We start from the raw sequence: 21707 nt of genomic DNA, 5'->3' as shown, positions 1-21707 counted from the left end.
TTAGGGGGGGATTTTGTCATCTTCTAATCAGTGTTGAAATGGAAGATTCCACAGTAGTAGGCCGGCGTTGATCTCCACGCGATGCGAAAGACCTTGAAATGACTCCACACCTCTGTGGCCGAGAGATAAACAAAACGGAAGCAGCAAAGAAATGAAAGCAACACTCCTCTCTAGCTAATTAAGTGACGAAATAAGCCTAGAAATCCCCCGAATCAAATTACACAACAGGGCACACATACAGTGTACTCACCGCTGCTGCTGTGTAACAAATGGGCTTAATGCAGCCACACATCTTTAATGAAATCACGTGAATTAATGTCTTAGATCTTTGCTTTTATGAATTTGCCTCCGGTGGCCAATGCACCGGGAAGTCAACGGAAATTATTCGGAAAGCCGTTGCTCTGTGGAACAAAGTCTGTGTGTGTCAGCACATGCCTACGAGGAAACGGGGAAGTAATAGGACAATGAAGGATGATGCACTATTTCCTTGATATTGCAATACATTGTGCGTGTGTATATAGGTGTACTTTTCATATGGTAATACATCTATTTCTGCACAATTTAAATGCAAATTAGGCAATTACTGATCCGGTAACTATACAGTTTAATATGTGGAGCAGGTTTTCTTTTACCGTATATATATCCCTTGTCCTAATCCGGTAGGTCATGATGCAAAGTTGGTCACTGGTCTGTTTGAGTGGACTGCAGGGGTGAGCATGTACACGGTGCGATTTGGGAATAAAAAAATAGATGGGGGGTGTTTTCCTGATTATGCACAATGAAACAAAACATGGAAGAATTAAATCCCCCTTGGACAGAGCCAGCCAAGCCAAAACGCTTGTTTATGAAGTGGACTATCCAATCTCAAAATGAAATAGCACAACGTGATGTCAACAATGAACACCTCGCCTTTCAAACCCGAGACCGGCGAATGCAAAAGACTTTCAAACATGAAACGCTTTTCCCCTCCCCCGGGAGTGTTTTAACCCTTGCGTCGTCTTCTCGTCAAAATTGAAAATCAACACTTTGGTTGACGCATTTTTTCAATGTTTGTCACTTTTTTGACGTTTTCAACACTACGTAATACTGACTAAATAACTTTAGTTTTATAGTTATTTTTGGAATTTATGGTCAATAAACCTCATTATTAGGAAATCATACCTAATGTTTGAGTTAGAAAAGCAGAAATTAGGAATTATTTCGACTAAAATTAAAGGAATGGATGTTGATAGATAATCACAGACTGGAATATGTGAACTTTTACGCAATACTATTTCAAAAACACTATAAAATTGAATAGGACGCCCCAAAATGAATGAAAGTAGAGATTTGTACTTGGCAAAGAGCGTTGTGTGGAATAAATCATGTTATTTTGGGGAATTAAAAAGAACATTGATATGGGAAAACGGGTCAAGATACATTTTGTCCGCACCGGGGATAAAGCTAATTTAGCAGAGGCTATAGACCAGAAAGCGAGAAATCCCACGCATCCCTCTTGGAAAGAGTGTTTTCCTATTATAGGAAGGAAAACACTTACATTCAAGAGGATTGGATTTCTGACGTCTCAATTCTATTTTAACAAAACGTAGCATGCAACTGTCATGTCACTGCGCTGTTTAGCTGTTGTTCACCCTAACCCTAACCCTAACCCTAACCCTAACCATCACAGCTGACTGGGGAAGTGCCATGACATGCAGCAATTCCCTCTTGCATATCGTGTCAATAAGAGGTTAGCATCTCAACCTCTCATTTCATTTCTTTTGAATTGTGTGTTGGCAGGCCTTTGCCATGGAAGAATTGTGTTAAAATTGCACGGTCATTTTTATTTTTTTTTTAATTGTTTTGATGTTCTCAGGGATCCCAAAGTTGTTTTCTACCAGGAGACAATCACACAGCAGGAAATCAGGTCATCTTGTGGTGCGGACAGCATGGGAATTGTTAAACAAAAGAGTGCCATTATGCTAATGTAACACTATTATTAAAAACCTGAATTTCCAACCACATGTTTGAACATTTTACGTCTAATAAATGACGCTTTATGATATGAAACAAGCCTTGCGTGATTGTGCAGCACTCTCAACTATCGTCCACAGAGTTACTTATAACCAAGGAGGAAATTAAAAAAAAAAAAAAAAAAATATATATATTATATATATATATATATATATATATATATATATATATATCATGATGGACTCGTCAGAAGAGGTAGTTATCTTTTGGGAAAGTCGCCTGACGCCACAATCTTCTGAACATAATCATACTGAGAAATAGAGAAAAATAGAGCTGAGAGTCTTAATTAGCTTTGTAGTAACCCATATGGAAACGGCTTGTATGTAACGGGCGTTCATTAATATCAATAAAAAGTATAAACTTAAGCTTTAATAATCCAACTAGTGACTCAGCAGGGATTTTTTACAATCTGGCAATCCCAAAGTATTTTTTTTTGCATGGCTTGTGACTAAACTAACTAACAAATTGTCATGATAATAAAGTAATAATTGTAGTCTTTATTGATCAATGTAATGTGCAGGAACCATCCACTATAAGCACATTCAATGTAAAAATAGTGACGATAATGTAAGATGACTTTCCACCTCCACCCCCTGTTTCTCAGCACGTCCATTGTGTTAGTCATTGCCAATGCATTGAGAGGTAAGTGGATGTGGACTTCACTTTTTCACAGTGAGAGTCAATGCAGGTGTGAGAGAGATAAAAAAATATATAATGTCAGCGGCTCATCTGATACACTTCAACGTGGCTCGGTCATGGACTCACCTACAACCCCACAGGGGTTACGCTGGCGTGCTCTTTGTTAGCTAAATGTCGACGCTCCACCTGGCTCCTATCGTACACCGTCTGATACCCCCAGGCAGCACTCAGAGATACCGCCGAGGTCCAACGGTTCAAACTCACTCTCTCGGTCACTTCAAAGCCAGATGTAACATGCTGCACATCTGCTTTTCTCTTGAGGGCTAACCTATATTCTTACAATATGTGATTTATCAGGAGCACTGGTTTAAATAACAAATTTCGCAGCATGCGAGTGAAAAAAAGCAAGGACTGGGACACATTTTGATTTAATATTTCCCTTTTGAGTTTAATGCACTATGTATGCGGCGGAATGCCACATTATGAGATTAAAATTGCAAACCAAGGGTGCAGGGCAACAAACACTCCTTTAATTAAAAAGAAACACATTAGTTTGTTTATTTTGTGTTGAACTCCATGACCACAAGACCGTGAAAAGCTGCGGGGATTGATAACACCTGATTAAGTAGATAGCAAGCTGCATCACACCCCAGAGCACACTTTGCATGTAAAACTTTGACAGTGTGCTTGGATTTCTTTTAATGATAATAATTGTAATAAAAAAGCCACATTCGGTCTTTTAGCTATTCAGTTAAGAGAGCTTCATCAATTGTTTTTTTTTTGCCAGACTCTACATAATGGTCGGCTTGGTTGGATACAGCTGTGGAGTTGGTTCAATGAAGATCTTTTAGTCACGTTTGAATTGAACCATTCGAGTTGTATAAATTGGTTGTTTGTTTTTAACATAAGAAATTCAGAACCTGGCTACTCCCTGAATAACACAGTTAAATGCAGAGATATTCAACAGGGGGTCTGTCACCCCTAAGGGGTCCTCAGAGTAAGTGCAGGAGGGCCGCTAAAATGCTTTTTTTTAATTACAATGTGTCTGAAAATGTTTTTTTAAAACCTGTTTTTGATTTAATGTACACCTTACTGTAACTAACTATAGGTAAGGGAGCCGTGTAGTCAAAGGTCCCATGACATGGTGCTCTTTGAATGCTTTTATGTAGACCTTAGTGGTCCCCTAATACTGTATCTGAAGTCTCTTTTATATAGACCTTAGTGGGCCCCTAATACTGTATCTGAAGTCTCTTTTATATAGACCTTAGTGGTCCCCTAATACTGTATCTGAAGTCTCTTTTATATAGACCTTAGTGGTCCCCTAATACTGTATCTGAAGTCTCTTTTATATAGACCTTAGTGGTCCCTAATACTGTATCTGAAGTCTCTTTTATATAGACCTTAGTGGTCCCCTAATACTGTGTCTGAAGTCTCTTTTATATAGACCTTAGTGGTCCCCTAATACTGTATCTGAAGTCTCTTTTATATAGACCTTAGTGGTCCCTAATACTGTATCTGAAGTCTCTTTTATATAGACCTTAGTGGTCCCTAATACTGTATCTGAAGTCTCTTTTATAGACCTTAGTGGTCCCTAATACTGTTCTGAAGTCTCTTTTATATAGACCTTAGTGGTCCCTAAAACTGTGTCTGAAGTCTCTTTTATATAGACCTTAGTGGTCCCTAATACTGTATCTGAAGTCTTCTATTGGACTTAGTGGTCTAATAGTATGGGAAACTCTTATATGCCTTAGTGGTCCCTAATACTGTATCTGAAGTCTCTTCATATAGACCTTAGTGGTCCCTAATACTGTATCTGAAGTCTCTTTATATAGACCTTAGTGGTCCTCTAATACTCTTTCCACAAATTCATCCTTGGTGCAGAATTCCAGCCACCAGAGCCAGTCCCACAATGAGCTTTCCTTAGTATTTGCCATTTCTGAGTTTGTAGTTTTTGAGGGGGGGCAAACAACTGCCACTTTACTCGTTTGAAAGCCATGAGATCTCTCTCTCTCTTATGGGTGGGCCACATTCTCTGGGCGGGCAAAGCAGAGAAAGGGGAGGTAACCTTTATTACAAAGGTGAGGTTGCATTAAAAATTAAATGGGATAATTATCCATGGGAAAGCAGATATTTCCAGATTGGCCCATCTGAGCTTTCATTTTCTCAAAGGCAGAGCCGGATACCCAGGCCTCGGTTTACAACTATTGCCATTTCTAGCCACTGGGGGACCATAGGCAAGCTGGGGGAACACATTGGATAGGATCATTCACATTAAAACAAGATGTATAACTATATGAAGCACCCCTAAAAAATAGGGCCTAAAACAAATTCTTGTAAGTTAAGGAGTTCTGCTCTGGGAATGTCCCAGCATCGTGAAACTAAACCCAGAATCTACATACCAAGAACATTCAGAAGAAAACCCTGACAATTTTCTTGGGAAAATAGTGCATGTCAGCCAAATTTCAAATTTTCAAAAAGTTATAAGCACTGCATTTTGGAAATGTCTGCTTTCCCATGTATACATATCCCATTTAATTGTTAATGCCACCTCACATTTGTAATAAACGCCCTATGGCTCAGCAATAAAATCATTTCTCTTAGAAGAGTTAGTGTCTTTCTTATATAGTTATCTAATTCAGTGCTTCCCCTGCTGTGATGGTCCCAAATGAGGTTGAAATGCACAGATATCACAGAAGAATAACTTTAAAACCCAAAGCTCTGATCCTAGAATTGCCCCAGATCAGGGACATTTCATGGTCCAATCTAAAGCTAAAGTTCTTTGCCCAAAACTGCCGGGGCCCGACGTGTTCCGTCATATTCAGATTTAATTTCTTTCATTTTACACGGGTTCGGGCTGGGCTCTAAATAAGCGGTCAGGTGATGCGTTTCGATTAGTGCAAAAATGGATACTGAGGAGGTGAAACGGAGGTGGCCTCTGGCGATAACGTTTTGGTTGCAACGGCAAAGAACATTAGTCATGAATAAATAATGTTCCAAAATGTATAAATGACTCATTCTTGACAGCAGGCAAAGGAGCTGTGTGCATGCGCACATTTGAATAATGTCGGGCTGTAAACGGGCTCAGGCTTTTAACCCTTGTGTTGTCTTCCCGTCAACCATGATAAAAGTCAATACAATTTTATTACTATTATTGCTTTTTTTGACTTTTTTTGTCACTTTTGCTTGTTGTGGATGCTTATTGGATGTTTTTTTCAAAGTTATTTGCTATTTCCAATGTTGACATTTTCAGCGCTTATTTCAAAGGCCCAGTTTTTGTGATTCAATTTTTTTTAAATGGGTCAAATTTGACCCGAGGTACAACATGAGGGTTAAAAAGCTGTCATTCAAAATATAATTGTCGGGCTCGGGCCGAATTCTGTCGGACTCGGGCCTTATCAGGCCTGACTTGTAAGGCCCGCTTACAGCTCTAATCCAATCACTATGGTAATTGTTTTGCACATTTAGGAAACCCTTGATGGAATTATTGACATCTTAATCAAAGTGAGTTATTGGTAACGTGTGTTTTATGTGTGGTAGATGATAGATGCATGCCGCTGAAAATTAATGAAGCCTATAATGCACATCAGAGCAGTTTTGTACAGTTGTTGGTCTGTGATATGTGAAAGCGCAATTACTCAGAATCAGCAAAACTACTCCAAAAGCAGACCAACCCGTACTTCAGCCCCACAGAACACTAGCATAAGGTACGTTGTGATTGTTCTGCAGGAAAACTGTGATTTCATGTAAAGTCCAAGGGCATCTCCTTACATACTCTCTTAATGTTTTCAACGCAATATGCCGGTCTCTACACCCGAGGGTACTTTGGCAACACAGCCATCCCGTGTACTTGAACCTGCAACCTCTACAATTTGCCATCAGCTAAACACTGTGAAAGTAGCTGCGAGCCCTGAGGCCAGGTGTTTCACTAAAAGCCACTCAGTCTCTTTTTTTAGCCATGAGCTACATTTCTAACAGGAAAAGAAAGCGCTTTGAGCCGGCAATCTGCAGGCAGCCATGGATTGGTTCCACAGGTACCGCCACTAAAGATGAGTTAAAAAAAAGACCTGAAGATAGCCCTGTGTTCAGCACAAACCCCCCCTTCTAGGAGTATCAATAATTCAAAAGGACAGCGCGTCTGATACATGAGAGTAAAACGCAGCTTGCTTTCCCCACTCCTGTGTCAATATTTTGACAGCGATTGTGAAGAGAGGAAGGAAACCGAGGGGACTCTACCATGTAAAGTGTTCTTTCATGTTTTGCAAAAAAAAAAGAGTGCTACCACTTCGTCATCCATGAAACGGGGGAGTCAAGAGGAAGCCACTGTCTTTTCGGACTGAGCGACTAACTTAATGACTGACTGGCTGGGAAAAATGACTGAGCTTCATGGCGATTCTTCTTCTTCTCTCCGGCTGCTCCCGCGTCCAGTGTCTCACTAGGCTTCTAACTTCTTATGTCTTTCAGGATTCCCTTTTTCCTCGTCGTTTTTACACGGCATCAGCTCACACGGCAGAAGAAGAAAGCGGAGGAAGGGTCATTGTGGTTACGAGGAGGAGAGAGGGTAACACAGGGGGAGATGGAGAGAGCTGCACATATGCGGGGGGGGGGGGGGGGGTGAGAATAAAACAAATGGAAAGCAGTGTGCAAAAGGTAATGAGGCCAAAAGAAAGGGAGCGACTGAAGGGAATAAAAGAAAATAATTCTATGCTGTGCCACTACCAGCACAGTCCTGCTTTCAAAAGAATGGTTTCTATAATCTTCAAAAGTTTTATGTCATTTTAGTTGTTTGGGGGGGGCATTTGTACCAGTCAAAGCCAAGCAAGATGTTCTTCTTGGTGTTGAAAAAAACACACGGTTGCATCATCTAAAGCGGTTTTCATCTAGGTTTAGGGGGGTAGTTAAAGCAGGTGTGGTGCGAAGACTGTCATCCACGTTTGGGCTGCACAATGCAACTAATCTCTTAACTCTCCTCCCCAAAGTATCTTTGTGCCGAGAACGTGTACACACAAAGTGAGACGAGAGTGCAGGGCCAAAAACACTCCTTTAATTATGTTGTGAAGTTTTCTCCCAGATGCCCTAGTTATTCCGGGGAGCCGGGATGCGACGGAGTCTTTGGGGACAGACGGCGCTCCTTGAAGTGGGCGAAGGAGGATGGAAGACGTCCCTGGTGGCACCGGGGGAAGACCGCGTCAGTGCTCTCGCGGGGGAGAGCAATTCGAGACCTTGTTTTTCTTTCTGCTCCCTCTCCCACGGATGAAAAGGAAACAAGACAAAATCTCGGAACGGCTTCTGTCTTCCTGGGAACATAATGGTGCTGTACATAAACAAATTAAAAAGTGGGGATAAAGTCATCAGATGGGCTCTTAGTGCTTCACAAGCTGTCCTATGTCTCCTTACTTTCCTTGGAATTAATATGATGTAGAACCGTTTTTGTCACTTCAATTGTCGTATTTGTCGTATATTTATAGGGAACGAAATTCAAAAGAACAGATGTGACGTTGTTAACCGCCTTCCATTTAAGTCATGGATTACTTTGCTTTGGCAAGCCATTTTATGTTCTCGCATCTACATTTGACACCAAATGTACCTTCTTTTCTTCTGTTAGGTATGGCTCTGTGATTTCTAGCCACTCGTGGTGTTGAAATGGATAGGTACGGGGAACTAAACCTCTTAAAGTGAAATTTTCATGCACAGGGATCTTTAAATGATCAGTGTTTAGGATTTAAGGGGATCTATTGGCAGGATTTGAATGTATTCATAACTTTGTTTTTATTTGTTTTTAATTTGGTGCCCCCCCCCCCCGCCCCTGGAATATGATTGCCTGCTGGTAACAGCGTGGACTAGTGGTGGGGGTGGTGCTTGATCACGGAAGGCTTGTATCATGTGGACGCGCCGACATTGCTTTTGTCATTACTTAGAATTCCTCGAGGGGTCGACAGAAACTACGCACTGTAGCTTTAATGTTTCCATGATGACAATCCAAAATTCTGATACCATGGAAGCAGCACTGGAATAGTTTTTTTTTTTTTTTTAAGTGGCAGACTCAGCCTATAGAAATCGGTATTGTATTCAGATAGACAATTTGTTTAATGAAAACAAGTGAAAGTAATGATGAATGTCATATTGTGTGAGGTTTTATGTTCTATTTAGCAAAATCACATTGTGTTGTTCATTTCTATCCAATAATACCTATATTTCTAAGCTGATTTTCTAAGCAGATAATTATGGTTCCCCCCCCCTCCACCCACAAAACGAATCCTGTAATCGCCCCTGTCTGCGACCTCACTGCTTGATTCCACTAAATCCTACACAATGCTCCTTTAAACTTGCCTACATGTGGTTGTCTTACACAGTAATGTGATAATATTGTTAAAGGTGCACTATGGGTTCCTGCATTGCTTCAGCGTGATTTCATCTTTGTCTCAAATCGTAGGCATTTCTCTTCGATCCGCTAGCTGCCCACCCCCCTGAATGCACTGTGAAAAAAGCCCGGTCTCGGGAGACAACACAGGGGGCACAAAAGTCAGACAAACACTAGGGGCACAGGCTGTGCACCAAAATAAAACAAACCACATTCCAATTACCAACAAGATGGTTGCAGGAGGGGGTGGGGCAGTGTATCTGTATGAAGGTGGTTTGTTGTATTTTGGTGCCTATCCTGTGCCCCTAGTGTTTCTTTGACGATTACCCCGTGTTGTCTCTCGAGACCGGGCTTTGACACAGTGTATTCAGGGGGGCAAGCAGCTAGCAGATCAAGTATAGAAGCTTACGATTTGAGACAAAAATGAAATCACGATTAACCCATGCAGGAACTCATAGTGCACCTTTAATATCAATTATCATGTCTCACAAATGTGCAGCCGCTAATGCAAAGGTGGCATATGTTAGGTTGAAATGAGCAATTTACGACGTAAAGTAAGAATCTGAATCTGACTCATAACATTTGTTTGAGCAACCATCATGGGGGGAGGGGGAAGGATTTAGAGCAAGCTATAGGATAAAATTACTACAATATTATTGCACAAGGGCCCATTGTTTTAGTTTTTTTAAACAATCTTATTAAATAATTGCGACATCTTGTGCTCATATCAATCAATCAATTAAAATGTATTTGTATAGCACTTTACAGCAACCGGCAGGTATCCAAAGTGGTTAACATCAGAAACCTAGAGTAAAAACACGTTTAATACAATAGAAAGAATGAACAAAGAAAACAGTACTCATGTGTTTCATCTTCTGTACAAGTTGTTTTTATGATTCCCTCATTCACTCATCGGACACTATCAGGACAGTGGAAGGTGTGTGTTAGTTCCCAGAAGAAGTCATTCACCTCCATCAGAAAGCTTGTATTTCCTGTTCCTAATCAGCACATGCTGACTTTGACAAACCCCATCACCAGCTGTCACTGCTTTTTAACTTGCCACTGGAAGCCTCTGACCATGCTCCCATTCCCACACCAGGTGCTTACAACCCTGTAAATTGACAAAACACTCTGGCTGCCCTCCTTCGTGACACTGGATCATTTGCTTGATATTATGACTCATATTCAAATTAATTAACACACTGGCCATTGGTCAAATCTGCAGTTGTGCATCTAATAACTGCCGTTTATTCATTTTATTTATTTAGTCTCCTTTATTTGATCTAGTCTCATCAGTTATTAAGCTGGCTGTAATGAATACAGTCCATGTGGACTGTGAGCTCCTCTGAGTTACAACTAACAACTCGTCACATTAGTAGGTACTGAACAAATAGTCATCGTGTGTCAAACAACAGTTAGTCTTATACATAATTTACAGCCACAATTAAAATTAAAGCTGGACTTATTAGTACAGTACATTAGTAGGGTATTTCAGCATTTTTCACCTGTCAAAACTGAGCGTAGCAGGAGTTCATTCAGGACGATTTTCCTGGTTTCTTTAGCCACTTTCACAAATGCCCTGCAACCCTGAATTCATCCAGACATTACCCGGAAGAGCCTGTGTACTGTGTAATGTCCGATGGAGCCCATGTGTGAACAGGTTGTTTTTCCGAGAATTCACAGGGAGCGAGTGGGCATATTGATGATGTTTCTAACATGCAACCAATGGTGAAGAAGAAGGGTCACTTACACAAAGACTGCCATGAAAATGAAAGACGAGGAGATTCGAGAACTTCTGTCGGTAAGGGCTAACGCCAAATTCCTCCGAAAAATTCAAGGAACAGCAAGAGACTTGATTGTTTATGACCAAATTACAGAACGGTTACAACTGTGGTGGAATCCGCATCATATCCTGCCTCCTGCACACTCTATCCAGGTGCAACCCCTTGTTGGGACGCCACCCCCATTTCCAGTAGGTGCGGCAACATTTTCTGTGTTCTGAACCCAGCCGCAGTCAGATCCAGACTCAGAATCAGGAGTCTACTGAGCACCGAAATCAGCAACTAGCATGCATATCACAATGCGAGGTGTTGTTAGCATCTTTTATTTGTTTATGTTGCCTGTTAGCTTGTTAGCTTGTGACTGACAGACGCTGACAACTACGTCAGCCATTCCCGTTTTCGTCAGCTCTACGCTGGAGCTTTTCTTTGCCGGAGCTTTTTTGTATTAGTCAGCGTTAGGTTAGTTAGTGACATTAGTGACAGACCTAATCAAGCGTGCCCGGGGTACGTTTAAATCTCAAACTTTAGGGAAGTGCACAGATATCTCCCCCCTTGAGTAGAGGAATGTGAAAACACATCTCTAGCAACAAACTTTGTACAAAAACATGACAGTATAGTACAGGTCGTCCATTTTATGAGACTTCACCCTAAGAAAAACTTGTTTCTGAGTGGAGGGGGGTCTTCACGTTCATTTTGACAGAAGCATGAATGTAACCCCTAGCCCGGCTCCGCCCTGCTACGTATTTCTGCTCAATTTCCATTTCTCTGGCTCTGGGCAGATCCAATCTAGATCCTAATTTACAAACATTAGGTATAATTTCCCATAAATGAGGTTTATTGACCATTAATTCCAAAAATAACTGTAAAACTAAAGTTAATAAGTTAGTTATGTAGTGTTGAAAAAAAGTCAAATAAGTAAACATTTAAAAAAGCGTCAAACATGTTGAAAAAGGGACAAAAACGTAACAAAAAGGGTTGATTTTCAATTTTGACGGGAAGACAACACAAGGGTTAACACTTGTCAATGGAGAGTGGCTGGCAGGACCTGGCTATGTAATGTCCACCATCAAATAAAAATACTAAAAACACTGTCTCACTGGTGAAAATCTATAGACTACCAGAGTAAAATTGAAATTGTTTTAATGCGAGAGCAAACAATCACATCTCTGTGTAATGGAGCATGTGTACGGCAGCGCCGCATACCAAATACGTCAGGAGAAACAGATGGCACAGGACTGCCAAGCTGAGATTTCACACTGGGTATAATTTACAGCTCCAGTGATACCTGCCGCCATACAGCTAAAGCCCATAGTGCTGTGTGAACCCAAGCGCACACCCATGAGAAGGGATGCCAAAAAATATATATATATATACTTATAATAAATTACATATTTATATTCAAAGCAAACATTTAACCACAGGATTTTTGTCTTTCGGGGATTTTGCTGTGTTCCTATCATTCCTCCGAGCTCGTCAGAAAACGAGCACCTAAATTTCATTACGGAGCCTTCCTGTCGCATTTGCTGCCAACTCTGCCAAACATCCCGACTTCAAACAGCTTTCTCTCTTGCTAATGAGCAAAGCTCGCATCTGTTTTCGCCACCTTGTCTGAAATGCATTTCCCTTTTTCTCTGTCTTCCAACCCCAACCCCTTCATCCCGCCACCCTTTTTTTTCGCAACTGAACCTCTGAAGTGCCGGCACGCAAATCAAACGCTAATCCATTTGAAGCTGACAGGGCGTCCCGATTACGGCGGTGGCTTTCTTCTTCAAACATCCCATCGCCATCATCTATTCGGGAACACATGTCGAGACATGAAAGAGCTCCCAAGTTCAACTAGCCGATCAATTGTTTGTCGGATGTGGCAACAAAGTGAGGGCAAATTGTCACGCACACCCACCTGAGCCCGGGAGTTTAAGCCATAGAGTTGCATGAAGGCACAGATTCAGACAGCCTCGAAACAGGACACGTTCCCTCGCGAGGGACGTCATCCGGCGCATGCACATGCACAATTGTTTTAACTTACTGTCACTTTCTTGTTTAATTACTAATATTTAGATATTAAAATCTGCAAAATGAGACGGAAAGCCTTGGGTCTAGATATGAAAGCAGACGAAGGGTGAAACACTTTCATGGTTGAAGCATCTTATTTCAAAACTGCTAATGAAGCTGCAGCAAAAGTTCACTTCACCAAGGCAACCCGCCTCACGCGCGTCTAAGAGACTTATGAAGCATGAGTATTTTTCTTTTTTTAACCAAATTTCCATTAGAAAGTCTTTAATTACATCTTCCTTAAAATACAATCTCAAATCTCCCGGATAATTTGACAGTACTACAGATTCACATCATGCCCATCATTTGTAATTATTTCTTTGTATGTGACGTTGTTTTTTTTTTTTATATTTTCCTGTCAGTTTGGAATTGCAATTAGCTCCTATCCACCGTTGCTATGGAGAAGAAGCCAGCCAGAGGAGGGAATCAGGGCTGTAGCAAATGAGTTTTTCTCCCTTGTTGCTTGTTGCACACAGTGCCGTGGTTGCTCAACCCATCTTGCTGTCCAACTGTCCCACAATCTGAACAGGAACTGATTTAAACCATGACTTATCAGGTTTCACAAAACACAAGTATTAGCTTTAGCTTGTCGTTAGCGACACAGACAACAGACTTGCAATCCTAAGTGATTGAAATTCACAGTTGACTTTTCACTTTAAAGTAGCATTGATCAGTTTGGGGCCATTTTGAGTCTGAACTCAATAAAAACTGAATATCATGTAGAAGAACACGTTTGACATATGAAGTTATCTTACATTTTACCAAACTGACTTACACATCCAACCAACCTGATGCAGTGTTTCTGGAAACCTGAAGGAACTACGTCCAATGTGTCCCCTCTTGTAGCTCTTTTTTTTTTTTTTTTGCTTGAGAAAAACATTTTCTCTCTTTAGCGCATTAAAGCCCCTTTCCTACTGCAGGAGTGACGGGTTTTATCGGCTCCAGCTCCAACCAGCATGATGGAAACATGACACCCGGGTAACTTTTACCCTTTTTATTGACCTGATGTAGCCACTGATGTAGCAGCGCTTGAACATCTTTCCAGATTCGAAGGCACAGAGTTTAAGGCCGGCCACACACTGGATGTGTGAGCGTGTCAGCTGCGTTGCGTGTCCGTTTTCATTTCGGCTCCCATGTTAACAGGTCAGAGCTTACACACTGCCTGCATGACACACACTTCTCACGCACCAAAAAACGCATGCGTACTAGAAATAAAAATGGACACCAATTTTTTCCAGGCAAACACAATAGGAAAAGATGTTTGTGTCATTTTGACATAAATACATTCAGTAAATGACATGTTGATGTTTGAAAGTCCCTAGGTTTTGACATCACTGCACATATAAATGTAAAATACTGTAGATTCTGTACACATATATATATTCTGTAACCTATTTTGCCATCAATACTGCCAACATTGTCTTACTTTAATCAAATCAGTAGCCTTTATATTTGTGTTTACCCATTTTTTGGGTTTGAATATGTCGAGCTATGTCCCGTGATACTGCAGTCCTCCCTGTGCGTCACCTAGCAGCAGCAGCGCCGCGTCAGACACGTTTCTGGTGCGTGGGACATAGGAAAATCCACGCAGCCAGTGTGTAGCCGGCCTAAAAGAGAGACTAAATAAGAGATAAATGTATAAACCCACCATGACATTTTCACTGGCATTCGAGCTGTTTTCTAGTGGTTACTTAAGCCTGTTTTCTGAAGCGTTTTTTGCTGCTTTACCTGCATTAAAACAACCTAATGTTGGTGTAAATAAAAACATACAAACATGTTGAGTAGTGGAAAGCCAGATGCAAGTGCCTTTGCTATTTTATGCACCTGTGCCCATTTTTGAGCCCATGGGTCTGACAGCGAGGTTTGTTCAAGTGAGTTCTGGGTATATTACTATTCTTAAGGCAGCACCATTGACCAACACAAACCTGGTCTAAAGTCAGTTCTGCAGCATTTCATTGTTATTGTAACAGCGTATCAAGTAAAATATGCCTAGGCTTATGCACAGCGCATACACATTATGCTTGCTACACACACACACACACACACACACACACACACAGGGACCAGCAGCAGCACACAAACATGCAAATGATTAAATAAATATATTGGGCGCCCAGATAGCTCAGCTGGTAAAGCGGGCGCCCACATGCAGAGATTTACTCCTCAATGCATCGGGCCCCGGTTTGATTCTGACCTGCGGCCCTTTGCTGCATATCATTCCCCCCCCCCCCCTCTCTCCCCTTTCATGTCTTCAGCTGTCTTGTCAATTAAAATGCCTAAAATTTAATGTAAAAAAAACAAACAATATATATTTTACGGTGCACATCCATAATAATAGCAATGCGCCAAGGTACGAACGCGCCTGGCTTTTAAAGGGAATGGGAGATGACACTGATTGATTTATTGCCTGTTACACCCAAAACTCTAAGTACAACCCTTTGGAACCATGCGTCCAGCGCACGGACCTTTTTTTTCTTCCGTGAAACTAGCAAAGGTGGATTTTGGACACGCCCTAAACACAGACGGTTAAAATAGGACCCTTGGTGTGCATAGGTTTATTTCTCTGATTTGGGAGTGTTTCTGCTGTACCTAGCATTGTCAATTAAACCTGGGCACCCACAGAACTGCAGTACCCCCACTGAACTTATTAAACCATTGATCCAAATAGTGCAACTGCTTGACTTTCAGTGTCTATTCATTAATTTCCCTCTTTTCAAACCAGCCCTAATCTCCCTATATCAATGTACACTATATATATATATATATATATATATATATATATATATATAGTATATGTATATCTTTGCCTCCACAGGGGTCATGGCGCCATTTTCTCCCACATGTTACCTCACCTACATCACCTACTAATTTGATTTCAAATGCTAAGTGACTTTAATTGCGTTGCTTAGTAGTGATTATTGCCCTGTAACTTTGTCACCATCTTTCCTCACCCCCTTCATCTCGCACATTGCTCCCTGCTGTCTCATCTGTCTCATCTCTCCCTGTGACTCAGCTTCTCTCTTCTTCTCTCTCTCTGCATCTCTAACTCAAGCTCCCTCTCCCTAATTTCCTCCCTTCTTACTTCCCTCTCCACCACTGCTTGATGCTTGATGAATCCCCCCCCCCCCCCACCCACCCCCACCCTCTTTCACCCAAATGTAATTTGCTCCCTTCCCTCTCATCTTTCTCTGTTACTTCATGACTCGGCTGTTCGTTCCTTCTCTTTACCTTTCTCACTTCCCTTCTACTTTCTCGCTGGCAAGAAGTCACAGAGATCAAAGGGAGGCAGATGGAAAGAGGCAAAGCTAACCCCCACGCGTATGTCTTCCCTGCACTCTTTTCTTTCCCGCTCTAGATGCTAAATCGAAGTCTGTCTTCCCCTAAACATCTCCTCGACACACTCACTCCATCTCTTTCTCTATCTCATCCTTTCTCTTTCTCCTACACTTTCCACCCTGCCATCTCACTTGTCTTTTCCCCAAGCAATGGCATCCCTCTTTTTTTACCCCTTTTCTGCTCATTTCGCTCTCCTCTGATCTGAACGCATGCCGTTACAATCAGTCAAAACACACGCCGACACACGAGGAACACGCACATCACACACCAGCTCTCTGAAAGATTCACTAGATGCGAGATGAAACGGAGAAGAAAAGGGATGAGAGGGAAGAATAGAGACTATAGCTCCCACATACAGTAGGTACAGTAGAGAGGCTCAGCCCTGGAGCTGGCGAGGGGGGTCATGCATCTCTGTTCTCTTCATAATTCAACAGCCTTATTAGTGTCGGAGTCTTTGTTTTGTTTCTTCTTTTTTTTTTTTTTTTTAAACCGTAAAGCAGGGGAATTACAGAATAGAACTGAATCCACATGTTCACACAACACATGGGCACACACTTGAAAAATGGCAATATGGGCCGAACCATGTGCGCAAAGACATTTATTCGCACACATAAAGGCACACACAACTACACACCCTACACCTACATACACTCAAACTCTTTATATGTTAATAAAGTCCCTCTAGACTGTCTTTGTTCTCCGAGCTGCTGCTTCTTCCACCCCTTTCTATTTCGCCTAGAGACACACCTAGAGACACACGTACAAGTCCTGATCAAAAGAGCGTGTGCGTACATCTCGGAATGTCCATTTAATATGTTCATAAGGGCTACATGTGGATACACACTGTTTGCACATCTTCACAAAAAAAAAAACGTTAGCTCGTCAGCAACGCGATGACATGTCGAACACAACACATGATGACTAGCTCATTGAAATCCCCCCACCCCCCAAGTCCACCACAGGACACATCATCAGAGCCGTTAGACTGAGCTTTTGTTCATTTATGCATTCCTTTTTTCTCTCTGGGATACTCCTGTTAACCGCCCCAAGTGGGAATCTGCGGGATGTTAATGGTGTTGCGCGCCGTCTTTGATGCCACATAAAGAGCCCCGACAGGAAAAAGCCGTGCAAGTGGACCGAGGGAGCGCCTCACAGTCCAGGTTGAGCGATCTTAAAATAGAGTTGTCTGCTCATAAAGACTTGTGATGAAAATTGATTCTGAGAGATTGAGGAGATATGGATTTTAAAAGGAGGGATTGTGACGGCAACCCACACAGAAAGACACACACATACACACACACACACACACACATGCTGTGGCCCTCCAGTACTTGGCCTGCTGTTGTTGTCTGCCTGCAGTCGTTAGCTGCGTCAACGAGAATAAAGACACCAAGAGGTAAAAGAAATGGCAAAAAAAAGACAGAGAAAAATAATACTGGCCAAGAGTTTTATTTACCAATCTTCCCCTGGCCCCCTCCTCTTCCTCCTCTCATTTTTTCTCCCTTTCCAATCAAAGTTTCAGTGCGCAACAATAAGACTGCTTACTCTCTCAAAAGCTGTTTAAGTGAATTTCACTGGCTCACCGGGGAATCGCCCCACTGAGGCTTTTGAAGGCATTGAGGCAGGGAGAGAAAGTAATTACTTTTTTCCCTAAACAGAAGTGGGGCGCGGCATGGTGTGCGTATGTGAGTGTGTCCGCGCTTGTGTGTGTGTGTGTGTGAGAGAAAATGAAATAGTTTTGTGCGCGTTTATGTTAGTGTGCACATGTGAATCTGTGTCATATGTTTGTATGTGAGAGAGACAGACAGCAATGGAACAACAAGGTTCTCACACACAAGAGAAGTGTGTGTGTGTGTGCATGCGTAATTCACAATGGTTCCTTTGCCTTTCACAGCTGTGTAAGAGACCTGAAGAAGTGTCCTTTATTTACACTTTTTACTTGAAGGCAACAATTTTATAATACCAGCTTGTGTTTACAGTTTTATGTCGAATGATATGAAATGTCATTTTATGGATGAGGATAAGATAAGAACAAGCAGCCAATGAGCTTCCAAGTTTAAGCTATAGTGTGTTGTTTCTGCCGCCCCCATGAGGAATTCCAAGCAATGACAACAACACTGTCGGCGCGTCCACATGATACAAGCCTTCCGTGATCACGCAGAGCCCCCACCCCTCCTCCACGCAGTTGCTTGTAGCCAACGAGGACACAGAGGATTAAAAAAATACATGATGGATTCTTCAAAAGAGGCTAGCATCTTCACTCAAAAGTCGCCGGACGCCACCATTTTCTGAACATAGTCATACTGGGAAATAAAGAGAGAGTTGTGTGGGGCTGATAGTCTTAATTAGCTTTGTAGCAACTCATTTGGCAATGGCTTGATTGTAACGGACGTTCATTAATATCAAAAAGTTACTCAAGCTTTAAGCAGTTGACATATACACACAGAGTTCGGAATAGACTCACTAATACATCACAGTGAAAAAAGCCAGATGAGGTTATCACCTACTTAGAAATAGTTTCTGCAGCATGCCAAGGATGTCGCCTTTTGCCAGCTGCCCAGTTGGCAGTGCACCTATCCGATGTTTTTGCACGGTCATACTGTAAGCCCAAGAGAATGAGGTGACTGATACAAGTGGCAAAAAAAACTTCACTGGGTGGTTAGGCTCAGACTTCAAGATAGGGCAAGAAGCTAAAGCAGTGAAAGGGAACTCGGACTAGAACTCCTGGTCCTTGACGTCAAAAGGAGTCAACTGGGTGGCCGGGTTAGCTCAGTTGGTAGAGCACTCGCACATATGATGAAGGTTTACTCCTCGGCGCTGCAGGTTTGAAACCGGCCTGCGGCCCTTTGCTGCATGTCATTCCCCCTCTCTCTTTGCTTTCATGTTTTCTTCTGTCAAAGAAATAAAAAGGAGTCATTTGGGTTTGGGTACCCTGCTTCAGACCCAAAGCCCCATGAAGGTGTGACATATCCAAGGGGGTAAACCCCTCCTCTCTAAGCATAGCTCCTATGGAGCCATTTTAATGCTACAAAGCCATCACCCACAGTTAGCATCCCATTGACTGCTATTCATTTTGACAATGAATAACTTCTGAAGTGTTTAACCCTCCTGTTGTCATGGGGTCAAATTTGCCCCGTTTATAAAAGTTTCTACATCAGAAATTTGGGATTCTTTCATCCAAATTGTCCAAATATTACCTGAATGGTTCCATAGAACGTTTCTTGCAAGTTGACCGAAGGATCAGTTCGCTACTTTATTAAATTCTGGGTGACAAAAGACAAAATAAATTGACAGAAGACAAAAAAATGATATAATACCATATAAATGAGGTTTCTTGACCATGAATTCAAAAAAAAAAATAGTGTAAAACTAGTGTTAATATATTGGTGTTGGTGATGTGTACAGTATACTGATGGTAGTGTTACAAAAATGAAGAAAATGTGGAAAAAAGCATCAAAAAGTGATAGAAAAGTATCTCAAACGTGACAAAAAAAGCAATAAAAATGTGTTGAAAAATTGTTGGATAATGCAATGGTTTAGGGTCTGATCAGAATGCCTTTATTGGATGCTTTACACTGCTGAAAATGTGGTTCTATGAGCTTGGTGAAAAGGAGACCATTCCCAGCTAGTTGGTAAACTACTGTAGCTGGCAAGCTATCCGCTGGTGCGTAAACAAAGCTAGTGCTAGTGAGTTGTTAACTGTGACAATTAGCTTGTTAGTTGGGTCCCTTGGGGGCCAATAAATTCACACAGGTCATACTAAAATACATTATTATTAGATTCCAGTCTTATATTTGCTTTCTTGTTTTGATGAGCAGGTTCTTCTACAGAAGAAGTTAAATAAAAGTGAATAAAATCATGCAACAGAGTAATTAAGCGACAGCATCTTCCACTTTTGGTCTGTGCGCCTCTCAGATCCCTTCAACGTCAACAATGTCAACATGGCTTGCTATAGTCAAACGCCACACATTCACGTGCCAAAGTTCATCACATATGCAGAGACGTACGCACAGATTTAATTTGGTACGCCAAGTGCCTGCACAGCTGATATCACTGAATTTGATTCCACTAAATATTCCCCCTCCCTAGGAACACCTTGGCAATCTGAGGCTAAGATCTGGACGACATGGCAGGGTGATGTTCCTTATTTATTGATTCATCATTCAAACTTTTTCACACGTGCAAGTTGAACTGGACTTACATTAAGTCATACACTTCTACAAGTTCATTGAAGGAGTTTCAAAGAAATGTGCACAGATTCATTTTAGGTGCACTGCTGATTCCACCAAAGTTAATTATACGAAATATTCCAACTCCCTAGGAACACCTCGGGATATCTTAGGGTAGATCTGGACAACACGGCAGGGGAAAAAGGACATCTGAGCTATTTTAATAAGCCTGCTGCCACCATTTTCCAGACATGGACAGAATATATATGGAAGTGGTGATATATGTATGACTTACATGTTCACCGATGTTCTCACGTTTGTCTAGAAGTGCTTAAGACCCTTTGCATTGAAATCAGGTCTTGTGTCATGTCATGAGCTGAGCCCCTTTACCAAAGCTGGGATCTGGCTGTTCTTAGATTGCTGTGTTTCTTATGTAAATCCATCTGACACCACCGCTGTCTCCCTCATTTTCTCTGCATCTCAAAGCCACAGCTCTTGCACGCACTTGTCATCTTGTCCAACATTCCTTTAATATTTCCTATTCACTGTAAGAGGCCATCTTTGCCTGATTCATTTTCTTCTCTTTTACCTTTTACGTAGGCGATCTTAAGCAAGCATTCCATCTCCAGCAGAAGAGTTCCTCTCATCCTTAACCTCTCAAAAGGTGCATTTCCATCCACCTGTCTTTATGAACATGTTTTATTTGCGCTGGGGAATCCAGCCAGCACAAACCCCCAGCAGCAGGGATTCACTTGCAAAGATCTAACACTAGTCTATATATCCTTTGCGTTTGACTTTGGGTATAGCTGCGGTGCTGCAGGAAAATTTCCTTCCACTGTCTTTGTGTCAGAATGTTAATCTCCTGTGGATTTATGAGGACTAAGGTTAACTGATCCTCAGTTCCCTGCAGGATAAATCCAGACAGCTAGCTAGACTATCTGTCCAATCTGAGGACTATGGTTACCTGGTCCTCAGGTCTCTGCAGGGTGAATCCAGACAGCTAGCTAGACTATCTGTCCAATCTGAGGACTATGGTTACCTGGTCCTCAGATCTCTGCAGGGTAAATCCAGACAGCTAGCTAGACTATCTGTCCAATCTGAGGACTATGGTTACCTGGTCCTCAGCTAGCTAGACTGTCTGTCTAATCTGAGTTTTCTCTTGCGTGACTATTTTGCAGCGGCTCTGAGTTTAGCACCGCCCAAGACAAATGTGATTGGTTTCAAGAAATGCTATTTAACGTGGCCATGTTGCTTCAGTGTTAGAGCAGGCGTACATGTGTTTCGAGGTTTATGCCTCAATGCAGAGGTCCAGCGTTTGAATCCAACTAATCGTCCTGTTAGAAAATTAAAGGTGGAAAA

The 21707-nt window shown here is 41.8% G+C and overlaps 1 long non-coding RNA gene across 1 annotated transcript; it reads left to right on the top strand.

Annotated features, from left to right (window-relative positions):
- The first annotated feature begins 360 nt into the window (after positions 1–360).
- On the top strand, positions 361–14842 carry LOC116703601 (uncharacterized). Its single transcript, XR_004335469.1, has 3 exons — positions 361–370; positions 5530–5536; positions 14749–14842. It is a non-coding gene; the product is annotated as an uncharacterized LOC116703601 (long non-coding RNA).
- Positions 14843–21707: the final 6865 nt, after the last annotated feature.

This window comes from Etheostoma spectabile, chromosome 2 (genome assembly GCF_008692095.1).
Source record: "Etheostoma spectabile isolate EspeVRDwgs_2016 chromosome 2, UIUC_Espe_1.0, whole genome shotgun sequence".
In the NCBI taxonomy this organism is placed as follows: domain Eukaryota; kingdom Metazoa; phylum Chordata; class Actinopteri; order Perciformes; family Percidae; genus Etheostoma; species Etheostoma spectabile.
The sequence above is the reverse complement of the archived record's forward strand: the minus strand, read 5'-3'. Positions and strand labels throughout refer to the sequence as shown.